This window comes from Prionailurus viverrinus, chromosome C2 (assembly GCF_022837055.1).
Source record: "Prionailurus viverrinus isolate Anna chromosome C2, UM_Priviv_1.0, whole genome shotgun sequence".
NCBI lineage: Eukaryota > Metazoa > Chordata > Mammalia > Carnivora > Felidae > Prionailurus > Prionailurus viverrinus.
Genome location: NC_062569.1, coordinates 36,107,311 through 36,121,308, shown reverse-complemented (window position 1 = coordinate 36,121,308; position 13,998 = coordinate 36,107,311). Strand labels below are relative to the sequence as shown.

Sequence of the window (13,998 nt, the reverse complement as noted above, 5' to 3'; positions counted from 1 at the left end):
AGGACAAATGACTGTTTTTTCTTTTTTCTTTCTTTGTTTCTTTTTAATGTTTATTTATTTTGAGAGAGAGAGAGAGAGAGAGAGCGAGCGAGCATGCAGGGTAAAATCATAATAGGGGAGAGTGGCCTAGGCCTGCATTTAAGCATGTGACTTTTTTAAACATTTTTTAAAAGTTTATTTATTTATATTTTGTATGAGTGAGAGAGAGGGGGAGAGAGAGAGAGAGAGAGAGGGCACAAGCAGGGGAAGGGCAGGGAGAGAGAGAGAGAGAGAGAGAGAGAGAGAGAGAGAATCCCAAGCAGTCTCTGCTGTCAGCACAGAGCCAATATGGGGCTTGATTTCATGAACTGTGAGATCAACAGCCAGAGGCTTAACTGACTGAATCACCCAGGCATCCCATGACCATTGTTTTTTCAACAAAGACATTGCAAGGGACACACACACACACACACACACAGATATGAAGGGGAACATTTATAAATTAAAGGGACTTAAGAGACAAGAAACATATTAACCAATTGTAATTCTTGAAACTTAATAAGATTCTGGTTTGAGCAAACTGTGAAAATATTGTTTATGGTCAGTCGAGGGAATTTTAACACTGCCTGAAGACTGGATGATAGGAAGAAATAATTGTTAATTTTTTAGGCTTGATAATAATATTCTGGTAGTATTATTTTAAAAAGTCCTCAACGTTTAGAGATACAGGCAGAAATATTTACAGATTATGTGATAGAATATCAGTTTTCCTTCAAAACATTCTAGACTGTGGGTAATGGATTTGATGAAACCAGATTGGCCATGATTTCATAACCACTGAAGCTGTGAGCATTAGGTTTAGGGGGGCTCATTATTTGATTTCCTTTACTTTTATATGTTTGAGAATTTCCATTATAAGTAATAGAAGCATGTATACACTTAATTTTTTTTTGAGAGAGACATTTTAAATTAATTAATTTATTAATTTTAGAGAGAGAGGGAGAGCGAGTGGGGGCAAACAGAGATTCTCAAGCAGGCTCCCCACTCAGCGTGGAGCTTGACATGGGACTCAATCTCACATCCCTGGATCATGACCTGAGACGAAATCAAGAGTTGAATTCTCAACCAACGTAGCCACATAGGGGCCCTGATACATTTAATTTTTAATATAATAATCTCACTCCTGGGAATCTATCCATAGGTGTTATCCATGTATGAATGTTTAATGTAGCAAAACTAACACAAGAGAAAAAAGATTCTGCAAATAAGCTGAATCCCCAACAGTGACATATGGTTGAATAAATTGTGACACCATGCAGTCATTACAAGGAAATATTTGGAGGCAAACCAGTTCACCTTAGATGAGTTTTCAGGAATGTTGTTGCTGAATGAGAAAAGCAAGATGCACACATGAATGGAGAAGACCTCATTAAAAAAAAAAAGAAAACCGGCAAAAATTCTACGTAGGCACATTTGCATTTGTGTATATGGGAGGGTGTTCAGCAGGTGTTAACATGGTTACTTGGGGCCGGGGGGGGAGTGGGAAAGTGCTTTGGGTGGATGGTGGGGAGATGGGGCCGCTGAAAAACTTTGGAAAAATAAAAGGCAGCTGTGATGTGCCCATGTTCCGCCGGCCGGGGGAGCTATATGGCAGGAGCATGGGCCGTGGGGCCAGCCTGCGCTGCAGTCCAGCTTTGCCGCTTGCCAGTGGTGTCACAGTGGAGAGTCCAGCAGTGTTCACGAAGCACCTATTGTGTGCCGGTCTGGCCTGCGTGCTTGCGACACAGAGATGACCATTGCTGTTCCTGCCCCTCGGAAGCTGCCATGCTAAAGAAGGAAGAGAGTAGGTCAACATGTGTAAGTGTTTTCCACACAGGATGCTAGGGGCATATTACTTGACTTTTATGAACCTCAGTTTCCTTATCCATATAATGGGATTACAATGTCTGCTTCACAGGGCTCACATGAGGATTAAATATGTGCAACATCAGTGTAATTGCACCCTCGTGGGCTGCATCCGTCTCAACATGTTCTTATTGTCCCTCCAGGTGGGAAGATGGGTAGTGAGAGTGGGTAAGGTGGGGGAGGGCTGTCGGTCAGGAAGATAAGTCTGAGAACTAAGGCACACAAGAGTAAGGCCAAATTTAATGCTAGTTTCTGGAGGAAATAGAAGAAAGGAGGTAAATGTATTTGTTCAATCATTCATTTGGAAGCATTTGCTTAATCCACTTACATTAGACATCAGTGAGTAAAGTAGACCAAGATCTGTGCCCCTTTAGAGGTTATGTTAGAATCCAGAAGGAGGAGATAAGACAATAGACATTAAAAGAAAGAAATGATTATTTGTTGTTCGGGTGTGGAGTTTGGTAAGTTCTTTATAGATTTTGGATACTAACCCTTTTTATCCGATACATCATTTGCAAATATCTTCTCCCATTCTGTTGGTTGCCTTTTAGTTTTGTTGATTGTTTCTTTGCAGTGCAGAAGCTTTTTATCTTGATGAAGCCCCAATAGTTCCTTTTTGCTTTTAATTCCCTTGCCTTTGCAGACCTGTTGAGTAAGAAGTTGCTGTGGCTCAGGTCAAAGAGGTTTTTACCTGTTTTCTCCTCTAGGGTTTTGATGGTTTCCTGTTTCACATTTAGGTCTTTCATCCATTTTGAGTTTATTTTTCTGAATGGTGTAAGAAAGTGGTCCAGTTTCATTCTTTTGCATGTTGCTGTCTAGTTCTCCCAGCACGATTTGCTGAAAAGACTGCCTTTTTTTTTTCCACTGGATACTCTTTCCTGCTTTGTCAAAGATTAGTTGGCCATACATTTGTGGGTTCATTTCTGGATTCTCTATTCTATTCCATTGGTCTATGTGTCTGTTTTTGTGCCAATACTGTACTGTCTTGATGATTATAGTTATAGCTTTGTAGTAGAGGCTAAAGTCTAGGATTGTGATGCCTCCTGCTTTGGTTTTCCTCTTAAGTATTACTTTGGCTATTCAGGGTGTTTTGTGGTTTCACACAAGTTTTAGGAAAAATGGATAGAAAACGTGATTTATATTTGCAATAGAATACTACTTGGCAATGAGAAAGAATAAAATTTTGCCATTTGCAACAACGTGGATGGAACTGGAGGGTATTATGCTACGTGAAATAAGTCAGTCAGAGAAAGAGACATGTTTTCACTTATATGTGGAATTTGAGAAACTTAACAGAAACCCATGAGGAGAGGGAAAGGGAAAGGGAAAAGGAAAAAATAGTTTCAAACAGAGGGAGGCAAACCATAGAGGCTCTTAAATACAGAGAACAAACTAAGGGTTGAAGGGGGAGGGGGAAAATGGGTGATGGGCACTGAGGAGGGCACTTGCTGGGAAGAGCACTGGGTGTAAGTGACAAATCATGGGAATCTACCCCCGAAGCCAAGAGCACACTGTATACACTGCATATTAGCTAACTTGACAATATATTTAAAAAACAGCAAGAAATGATACTGTGTGACACATTAGAAAGTCCCATGGGAAATAGGAAAAGCAGAACAGAAGGAGTGAGTTAGTTTCCAGGGCTGTGGTAACAAAGTGTCACAGACTGAGTAGTACAAGCAACAGAAATTCTTTGCCCTCACCTCTGGAGGCCAGAGGTCTGAGGTGCAGGGGTCTGGGAAGGATCTGTGCCAGGTGGCTCTCCTGGCTTTTGGTTGTTCCTTGGCTGGTGGTAGCAAAACCTTAGTCTTCACATGGCTTTCTCCCTGTGGGCATGTCCATCTCTGCGTCCCAATTTCCTCTTTTTATAAGGACACCAGTTATGTTGAATCAGGGGCCCACGTGACTCCAGCATGACTTCATCCTAACTAATTACATTGACAATGACCCTATTTCCAATAAGGTCACATTCAGAGCTACTGGGGGTTCAGACTTCAGTGTATGAATTGGCTTAACAGGAGGGGAAGTTGAAGTGCCCAAGCGGGTAGTGGTCAGTCGTGTTAAATAGGGAAACTTGTTGGGGGGGGGGCGGTTGGAGAGAAGGCTTGCAGGAGGTAGAGAGAGGGCCACGTGGATGTCTGTAGAAGGGTGTCCCGGGTAGAGGGGACAGCTGGTGCAAAGGTACTGTGGCAGAAGCGTGCCTGGGATCTTCCCAGAGGAGCAGGGAGCCAGCGTGCCTGCAGCAGAGTGTGAGGGGGTGAACCAGGAGATGAGGCCAGATAGCATCAGGCCCAGACCGCGCATCCCTTGGAGGCCAGTGGAGGATTTTGGCTTTTACTCTGAGCACAGGGATTGCAGGTTCTGGTCAGAGTGCCACGCTGACAGCACAGTGTGGATTGGTGGGAGGCAGGAAGCCACAGCTGTGACTCAGGTGGGAGATACTGATTTAGAAGAGAGCAGTGTCCTGAGTAGAGAAGCGAGGATGGGATCTGGTACACAAGAAAAGGGGTTGACGTGGGAACCGGGCCTTGGTAAATATGTATAATTTAAATGTTTTCCCCTTATTGCTTATTTAAAGGGTCTAGCAAAATACACAACGGACAGAAGACCCTCAGTAAAGGTTAGCTTCTTTCCTCTCCCCTCCGTCCTAGAGTCTGGCCTCCTCTGCAACTGCCCCGCTGTTCTCCATTTTCAATCACTCAGCTTAATCTTTATTGGCTCCTTAATCTGTAAAGAGGGAAAGTGGTATTGGCTTAAAGAAATGAATTGTAAATGGTCTTCTGAGGAATCACAGGTTTTTGAGGCAGTGCCTTGGTGTCCATGTGAATGAAAGAAATAAGTGGAGAAACTTCCAGGTATCTGTGCCCATTCCCGCCCTGTCCCTGCTCCATTCCCCACTTCATCCAGAAAAACTCAGTATCCATTGTTTGCATATCGGGGCTCATTAAAGAGTTTTACTTAAAAAAAAAGAGTACTGCTTCTTAAAAGCAATAAATTTTTAGAGCATTTTTCCTATATGAGATATTTTAGAACCTTTTAACACCAAAGGAATGAGTCTGTAATGGTAGAATTTTAGATCCTCGTTCTGCTTCTTTTGCTATGGATAGACTTTGTGACTTCATCAGGTCATAATGATGATGACAATGATAACTAATACTTATCAAGGGCTAAACTTGCCTTTGTGTAGGATTCTGCATAGAAAAGTGTAAAGAATGATGGTGTGCATAGTCAAAGTCATAGGTTTGTGAAGCTATAGACCATTGGAGCTTGGAGAGCTGTTCATAATATTCTAGTTGCAACCCTCTCATTTTATTAGCAAATAACTGAGAGAAATGTTGACTTGGTCAAGGTCATCCAAGGACAGGTGGGTCTAGAGTCCAGGTGACCTATGTCCCAGGTCCCTAATTTTGCCATTACATCCCGCTCAAAGGCAGATGTGTTCAGACTGGGATATGGAGTGCCATATTACAGCTGTTGAAACAAAGGGTAGATAGGAAATGTGTACTGAAGCCATTTGATGTGACATTTACTGTCCCTGGGTGTTTAGGTTTATAAGCTCCACCACATTTAAGAGCCTTTTAAAGTCTCTAATTGCTCATTTATCTGATGTTACAAAAACCGTCTCCACAGATACAGACTGACAGGTAAAGAGCTTGTTGAGAATTTACTTAAAATGATAAACTAACATAATGCATCTTCTCTTGAGAGAATTATCAAAAGCACCACAGTTTGTGGCAGTATTTCTTATGTAGTTACTATTGGCCGTGGCCTCCTAATTTTCTTGGGCAGTGTTTCATTTCTTGATCCCATGAACTACCACACTGTGAATAAACCTGGCAGTTCCCGTGGAGACAAGTAGATGAGAGTGCCTGGTGAAGTGTAAAAAAAAAAAAAAAAACAGTTTGGGGGTTTCCCAGATCTGGGTGTGAATCCTGCCTCTGCCTCTTAGATTTGTCTTACTTTAGATAAGCACTTAACTCTCTAGGCCTCACTCCCCCCCCCCCGCCCCCCCCCCCCGTAAAATGGGAATTATAATAATACCTATGAGTGTTAGGATGGTCATGGCAATGAAGTAAGTACAATCTGTAGAACGTCTTGTGCCCTGTCGGTCTTGTGGCAGGTGCCAGTCGGTGGACAGTCTGCTGGGAGGCAGGATGGAGCCTTGCGTTGCGCTGCAAGTGTGGGCTCTGGACCAGCAGCACCAGTGCATCCAGCTGGAGGCACGCTGGTGTGGCTTTTGAGTCAGGCTGCTTGGGGTCAAGTTTCAGTATGGTTCCTAATTAGCTATGTAGTTTTGGATGAACCATTTAATTTCTCAAAGTTACTGTTTGTTCATCTGTGAAATCAGAAGGATGATGATAGGAATGCCTACCTCATGGGCCATTTTTACATATCAGTGAGATGCTGCGGAATTTCCCACGATGTCTGGTCTGTGAGGAGTCACCATCATGATGTGAGACTGTCATCCAGAAGCAGCAAGCCTGTGGTAAAGAAAACTAATGTGACATTTTGGGATAAGGAAAGATATGTTCTATTCATATTTTCAAAGTTGCTAATACAGTGTTGGGCAAAATGCTCTCCTATGTATCTTTGGATTTTTCTCTGCATTTGTGTTTTCTCCTTTATTGATTCTTAAGGTTATAATTTTGTGCTTTCTCTCTTTCATTCCTGATTAGGCTGCCCAATGATGTATTCGTTGTATTGATTTTTTTTCCCCCAAAGAAACTGCTCTTAATTTAATCCTACTATTTGTTGATCACAGATTCATGGTCTTTTGAGTTTATATTTTTCTTCAACTTCTTTTTTTCTTTATCTTTGAACTTTTTTATGTTGAATGCTTATTTATTTTTATTCTTGTTTGTTTAATGGTATAAGTGTTTGAAGTTGTGAATTTCCCTGTAAGTACAATTTTGAATGTATCCTAGTTCTTTTTATTTTTTTAAATTTGTTCATTTATTTTGAGAAAGAGAGAGGGATAGAGTGTGCACGAGTGGGGGAGGGGCAGAGAGAGATTCCTAAGCTGGCTCTGCAGTGTTGGAGCAGAGCCCAAAGCAGGGCTCCCCCAGGGGTTCCACATGGGGCTCAACTCATGAACCATGAGATCATGACCTGATCTGAAACCAAGAGTCAGACGTTTAGCCACCCAGGCACCCTGAACGTTTCCCAGTTCTAATTGGTAATGCTATTATTTTATTTTTTAAATATTTGATAGTTGTAATTTATCTATTACCTGTGACCTAATAGTTAATTAGGAGAGATGTTTTCCCCCAAATCTGCAAGTATTTGACTTTTCTATGTTTCTGTTTGCTACTTATTTATTGTTTTATTGTATTGCAATCTTAGAATGTAGTTCTTCACATTATAACACCTTGGAATTTATGCCCAAAAGATGATAACTTTTGTAAATGCACCATAGCAACCTAGAAAGACATAATTTTAATTATATCCTTAACATATTTTATATCTTTACTTATTTTCATATACTTGATCTGTCAGAGCTCTAAAGCGTGTATTAAAACCTTCTATTACTTTCATATTTTTGTCAATTTCTCTTTGTATTTCCTATGGTTTTACTTTACTGATGTTGATGTTTTGTTATTTGATTCCTAATGGATCATGACAGTATTATCTCCACTGTGGATTGCATCCTTCATCATTGTGAAGTGGCCGCACACAGTGCTTTTGACCTTGAATTCAACTTTGTCTAATAACACTGGTCACAATTCCTGCCTTGTCTCTGTTCAGGCTTCTGCTCCAGGTTAAGAAGCTGGTTTGGGGAAAGGAAAAGTGGTATGGCTGCCTATCCCTCTCTCAGCTCTGTCGACATTGTTTTTTGTTTCCCCATGTGGTGGAGGAACAGCCTTCCACAGGGGTCCCTGCTTCTGCCCTGGCTCACTCAAGACCAGTGTCTCCATCTCTCCTAGGAGAGAGCTCTCCAGATCCCTTTCCCTGATGTTTTCAGATTTCCTAAGCACTGGGGATGCACCAGTGAGTAACACACAGACCCTGGGTCTCAAAGCCATCTCACTGTAGTGGAGACAGTCAAAGGGAGAGGTCACAGTGTGGAATAGCAATGGTTACAACTGATGTTGCCTCTGTTCTATGTAAGTGGATGCTATAGTCCAGTCTTCCTGAGGAAGACACGGATCAAATATTGCCTGGTTAGGAGTCAGCAGGCAAATGGCAAGGACTATGTGGGCATTCGAGACAGAGAGGATGCAATGATCTAAGGCACAGAGATGGCATATATATATATATATATCTATATATATCTATATCTATATATATATATATATATCTATTTCACAAAGAAGGTAGTAGCATTTCAAAGAAGTGAAGTAACTAGCCAAATGTAAAGGTTAGTAGGTAAGAGAATCAAGATTTGAATTCATGTCTTTCTGACTCCAAAGTCTGTGCTTTGCCCATCCCAGGGTACCACTTGCCCAAATACCATTTCCCCTCTTTGGCATCCCATTTCTTTGTCTTCCTCTTGTATTTTTGTTCCTAGACATCACACTTTCTTCTGTAATAAAAAAGCTTTCACACAGAGGAGCAACAGTTTAATGTCTGAACCACTTTCTTTCCAAAGACATCTGTATCTTAATGAGATTAAAGCCAAAAGCTAAAGGAATACAACTCCAGCAGTGGAATTTCATTCCTTATATAGAGAAGGAAGTTGGGGAAGTGCCTGAGAATGTTGTCAGTGCCTGAGAAGTTTCACCACTTGAGTTCATCCGAAGACTCACTATACCCTCTGCATCCCTCTTTCCCTCCTTCCTCCCTTCCCTCCTTCCTCTCTCCCCACTCTATTTCTTCCTTCCTTCCTTCCTTCCTTCCTTCCTTCCTTCCTTCCTTCCCTCCTTCCTTCCTTCCTTCCTTCCTTCCTTCCTTCCTTCCTTCGTGTCCCTTTGCTCACACTGATTTCTAACTCCTTTGTACAAAGAAGTCTCTGACTCATCTCTTCAGTGACTGAAGCCATGGAAGAGCCCTGGACCTCTGGGAAGGAGGTGCTGATAAGGGACACAGGCTTCAGTAGTGAGAACAGAACTTTGCTCAGTTTATAGTTTTCTGAAGCCATTCCTGTTCAAGTCTTGGTTCTTCCTTCAATTCTAGGTCTTGTGAGGACTCCTCTTTCTGGAGTCCTGTGCCTTCCCTGTCCAAAAAGAGTTTTGAATTGCTGAGAATGCTGAACTTGCACTGTCAGGAGAAAGCCAGCTTCTTCCTGCCATGGACCTCAGGCTCTGCATGAGTTTCTTGCGTAAACTCGTGCTGCCCATGTCAGCTCTCACCCTCACATCCCTTTGATGTGGAAGGCATTCTGAGGCCCTGACTCTGATTTTTCACTGCTCCGGGGGTGCATCTGCAATGTGGAGGTGGGGATGGGAGGGACCTTCTCTCAGGTTTGTCAGAGTTCCTGTTTCAGGGAGATAGGTGGCCTTGCCAGGAGATGGTCAGTGAGAGCCTTCTTGCTCACAGACATTTTATTCTGTGGCTCAGCTTTTAGTGAGTTCTACTCATTGAGCATTGACAGGCAGTTGCATATTTACTAGAGAACTTCCAAATTCCAGTGATTGTTGCTTTGAAACCCAGGGATTCCCTAACAGTTGACATGAATTATTCCCGACAGAATTATTCTTTCTGGGCCCACTCAGTCAGTCCAACACACACACACACACACACACACACACACACACACACACACACACCATCTTGGAAAGCTAGAGTGTGGCCAGGATGTGCTTGCTGCTTTGGGAAATGTAGAAATACAGGCTCTTTATCACATCACTTAATTTGTACTTTTACCTACACTGAATATATTTTTCAAACCTAAAATCAGGGTATATGGTGGAACACTGAGGGTTTTTGTTTGGTTTGATTTTGAAGTAAAAGAATATCATATCAAAACCTGCTATGGGGCATCTGGGTGGCTTAGTCCATTAAGCATTGGCTCAAGTCGTGATCTCAGGGTTTGTGAGTTCGAGCCTCACGTCTGGCTCTGTGCTGTCAGCACAGAGCCTACTTCAGATCCTCGGTCAGCCCCCCTCTCTGCCCATCCTTTCTGGTTCTTTCTCAAAATAAATAAATAAGCTTTAAAAAAACCTGCTTAAGTAGAAAAAAGAAAAAAATTGTTTCATTTAACAGGACCGTACAGTTATAGTTTCAGACATTGTTGAATTTAAGGACTCAGTTTCTTTCCACATCTCTGCTCTGCCTCTTTCTGTCTTGACTAGAGCCTCAGGTTTCATGTGGTATAACATGATGGTGGGAACAAATCTCCAATGCTTTCCTCCCCACACTTTAAATCCAGAAATGAAAATACCTGTTTCCCCAAAACTTAACTACATTTTTATTGGCTCTTGTTGGGTCATGTGACCATTCCTAAGCAAATAGCTAGGGCCATGGAAATGCAGTGTGCTGATTGGCTTAGACTCAAGTTTTATGTTCAACCCTGGAGCTGGGGTTGGCTCGGACTCAGAGGATGGGGTCTGAGTGTGGGAGGGGCTAGTTCTCCAGAGGGAGGCAGGGGTTAGTTAGGAGCAGAGTGGCAAATGGGTGGTGGGGGTAAGGGTGGGGCAAAAGCTGTAGGTATTCACCACACCTGATCTGACCAAAAATTTTGAACTTCTAGACCTAAAACCAGCTTGAGAGAAGTAATTTCATGTCAGTGTATTGTCATTTCTGGAACATATTTTTCTTTGTGCAATGACAAGCCTGTCACAGAACTTCAGTGATTTATCGTGGCTGAACTGCTGCCTCAATCCCTATGGTCTTTATAATTATTTGGTAATATCTCCCAGGGAAAACCAGCAGAGAAGAAACAGTGTCTCACCCAGTCTATATATTGTTGGCAATTTTAAAAGAGATTGTTTTGAAAACCTATTTATTATATGTGCTGAGAACTTATAAGCTTTCAACACTTTCCAGGGAAGTGTGAAGTGCTTTGAAGGCTGCCAACAAAATGCCAAGTCAGCCCATTGACAGAAAAAGGAAGAGAAACCTTTGGAAAATACATTATTGTTTCCCATTAGCTTACTTTCCATCTGAATCTGAGCACCTGACCTGAGGAAGGAGGTAAGAGAGGATAAAGGCATGAAATGCTGAGCAAGCCTTTTACTAATGGTTTCAGTGGGAGAGACGCCACCTTCGTCATTGAAATTCTAAGGGAAATACCCATAGCTTCAAAGATGTTGGACTGCTTCTTCTTGCAGTGCAAAACTTTACAGGGTGAAAAATAAATTTCAGCATAAATTTCTTTGGGCATCTTTTATTAACAGACTCAGGCTAACCAAGTGATTCCTCAAAAGCTCATCAAATTTCCAAGAAGGAAAGCAAACTATTAATCATGAAATATTAATTATTATTATTTCACATATTTTAGAGTGAACATAGAATGGCGAATTTGTTCTAGGACAGTGAATGATCTGAGAGTGTTGGGAAGAGGGAGCCATGCTGCGTAGACCAGAAAGCAGGGCAATGGAGGAATGGATACAAGTAAGTAGAAGCAATTCAATCCACAAGCTCCCATGAAAAACTTCTATTCAGTAGATGCAGGGTCTCAGTACCATAACTATCACAAACAACACAGTGATAAACATTCTTGCATGGTTATCCTTGTCCTTGGATTGTGTAAGAGTTTCTTCCAGGTAAGTACGAAGGTGTGGGGCCGCTGCTTGTCAGTCATGTCTGCTGTGTGCCCCCTCAAACACAGCAACACCAGTTACTCATTTCTCAGCCAGGCATTAGGTAGTAATTGTTTAATTTTTTGTCAATAAATGGGTGTTTTATCATGGCATCAAATATTGTGTCCTCCTGAGGGGGAAGTAACCAGAAGCTCATGACTATTGAGATCACTGGATAAAACATGGCATTTTTTTTTCACTGTACAATCTCTGGTTACCAGTGAAGTAAAAAAAAAAAATTCATAAACTCATCAATAACCTGGGGTTTCCTTTCCTGTGATTTCCCCATGTATATTGTTTGTATTTTTTAAATTTCTTGCCTTCTTGTTGCTGATACAATAGAGAATAAAGGAGAAGTGTATGTATGTAAGTCACATTTTTTAAACCATTGTCCTATTGATATATGGGCCATTTCAGTTTGAAATAAAGCAGTATGTCAGTTTATTATTTAAAATGTATCACTATAATTCACCATTGCAAAAGACTAACAAAGAAATAAAATTTATTCATCCCAGTAGATGCAGAAAAAAACATTTGAGAAAATACAACAACATGGGATGAAAACTCTCAGGAAACCAGGGATAAATGGAATTTCCTCAACCTGACAGAGCATTTATGAAAGACCTGCAGTTAACATCATATTTACTGGTGAAAGATTGAATAATTTCCCTCTAGGTTGGGAAATAAGGGAAAGCATGACCACTTTCACCACATCTATTTGACATTGTACTGGAAGTCATAGCCAGTGCAATAAGACAGGAAAAAGAAGTAAGAGATAACATATATTGGGAAAGAAATAAACTATTCCCAGATGACATAATTGTCTCCATAGAAAATCTTAATAAATCTATTAAAAAGCTATTAGAACATCTAAGTAATTTTATGGGCTTATAGGACATAAGGTCAAAATGTACAAAATGTACAAAAATAAATTGTATTTCCCTATATTAGCAACAAAAGTATCAGACTTGAAATTAATAATGCCTTTTAAAATAACATCAAAAATATAAAATCATTTAGAGAAAATATAAAATATTTATGGAAAACATTTACACACAAAATCTGTACTTATTGAATATATTTTTAGTGTACTGAAAAATATTTGCTGAGAAAAATTTTTAAAGACTTAAGAGACTTCCAGTTTATGGTTCTGTAGTAAAGATATTGGAAGTCTCCACTCTGTCCTAACAACAGGTAAAGAGCTAAATGAGCAAAAAATCAACAACTCTTCTTAGATCCATAGGAGAGGGGAGGACACAGGACACAGGGCCAGTTACTACATCCAAGACTTGTGAGGCAGACATGCAAATGCAGGGAGTCATGACTAGAAACCAGCACAGGAACCAGTGCCGGGGTAGGAAACCCTGAACTATAATTGACAAACTGCTGGAGGCTCAGTGTGGACAAGTATGAGAGTTAAAAACTCCAGGAGGACCCCAGTCATAGGGGAGGATCTCATAATTCTATGAGATTTATGTCTAGGAGTTAGACTACTTTCCCACAGTAAATATCCAGGAAAAGTCCCCTTGTGATTCTGGCAGGCAGAAGGGAAAAGGAATCATTTTGAAATATGCCTGGGTACTCTGTTCTTAACAAGGTCTGCACTCAGGGGAAACTAGTTAACCAGAGCTTAACTTGCTGGGGTATTTTTCAGACTGACTGGGGGAAAGGGAGAGCACGAGTTCTAGCTGGCTGTAGCAGTCTTGTCCCACCTCAGGTGGGGAAGAAAAAACCAAGAAACGCATGTGAAGTTCAAAGTCAAGAGGCCCAGGCTCACTAAAAGACTAAGACCTAATCACAGGACTGTAGAAAGCTTTCCTTCCCATCACACCTCATGACCACATTACTAAAGGCCTATTTACAGCAGTTCCTTCTACCCAGTACATCATATCCAGCTATTAAGAAAAAATCACAAGGCATACCAAGAGGCAAAAAACACACTTTGAGAGACAGAGCAAGCATCAGAACCAGACATGTCAGGAATGTTGGAATTATCACACCAAGGGTTTAAAATGATTATGATATTTTATTTTATTTTATTTTAATTTTATTTTTTTATGTTATGTTATGTTATGTTATGTTATGTTATGGGAAGCTAATGGATAAAATAGACTTTATGCAAGAACAGATGGTATATGTAAGCAGAGACATCGAAGTCATAAGAAAGAACCAAAAAGAAATGCTAGAGATGAAGAACAGGTAAGAGAAATTTAGATTGCTTTGATGGGCTTATTAGTAGATTGGATACAGCTGAGGAAAGAATCTGTAGCTAGAGGCAATTTCAGTGGAGTCCTTCAAGACTGAAAAGCAACGAGAATAAAGACTGGAAAAAACGGAACAGGATATCCAAGGACTATAGGACAACTACAAAAGGTATAAAATACAAATAATGGTAGTACCAGGAGGGAAGGGAGATTGAAAGGAACAGAAAAAA

The 13,998-nt window shown here is 40.9% G+C and overlaps 1 long non-coding RNA gene across 1 annotated transcript; it reads left to right on the top strand.

The window, feature by feature from the left end:
- Positions 1–10,815: 10,815 nt before the first annotated feature.
- Positions 10,816–12,331, top strand: LOC125175130 (uncharacterized). The gene is made up of 3 exons (XR_007155662.1): positions 10,816–10,956; positions 11,264–11,376; positions 12,080–12,331. It is a non-coding gene; the product is annotated as an uncharacterized LOC125175130 (long non-coding RNA).
- The last annotated feature ends 1,667 nt before the right edge of the window (positions 12,332–13,998 follow it).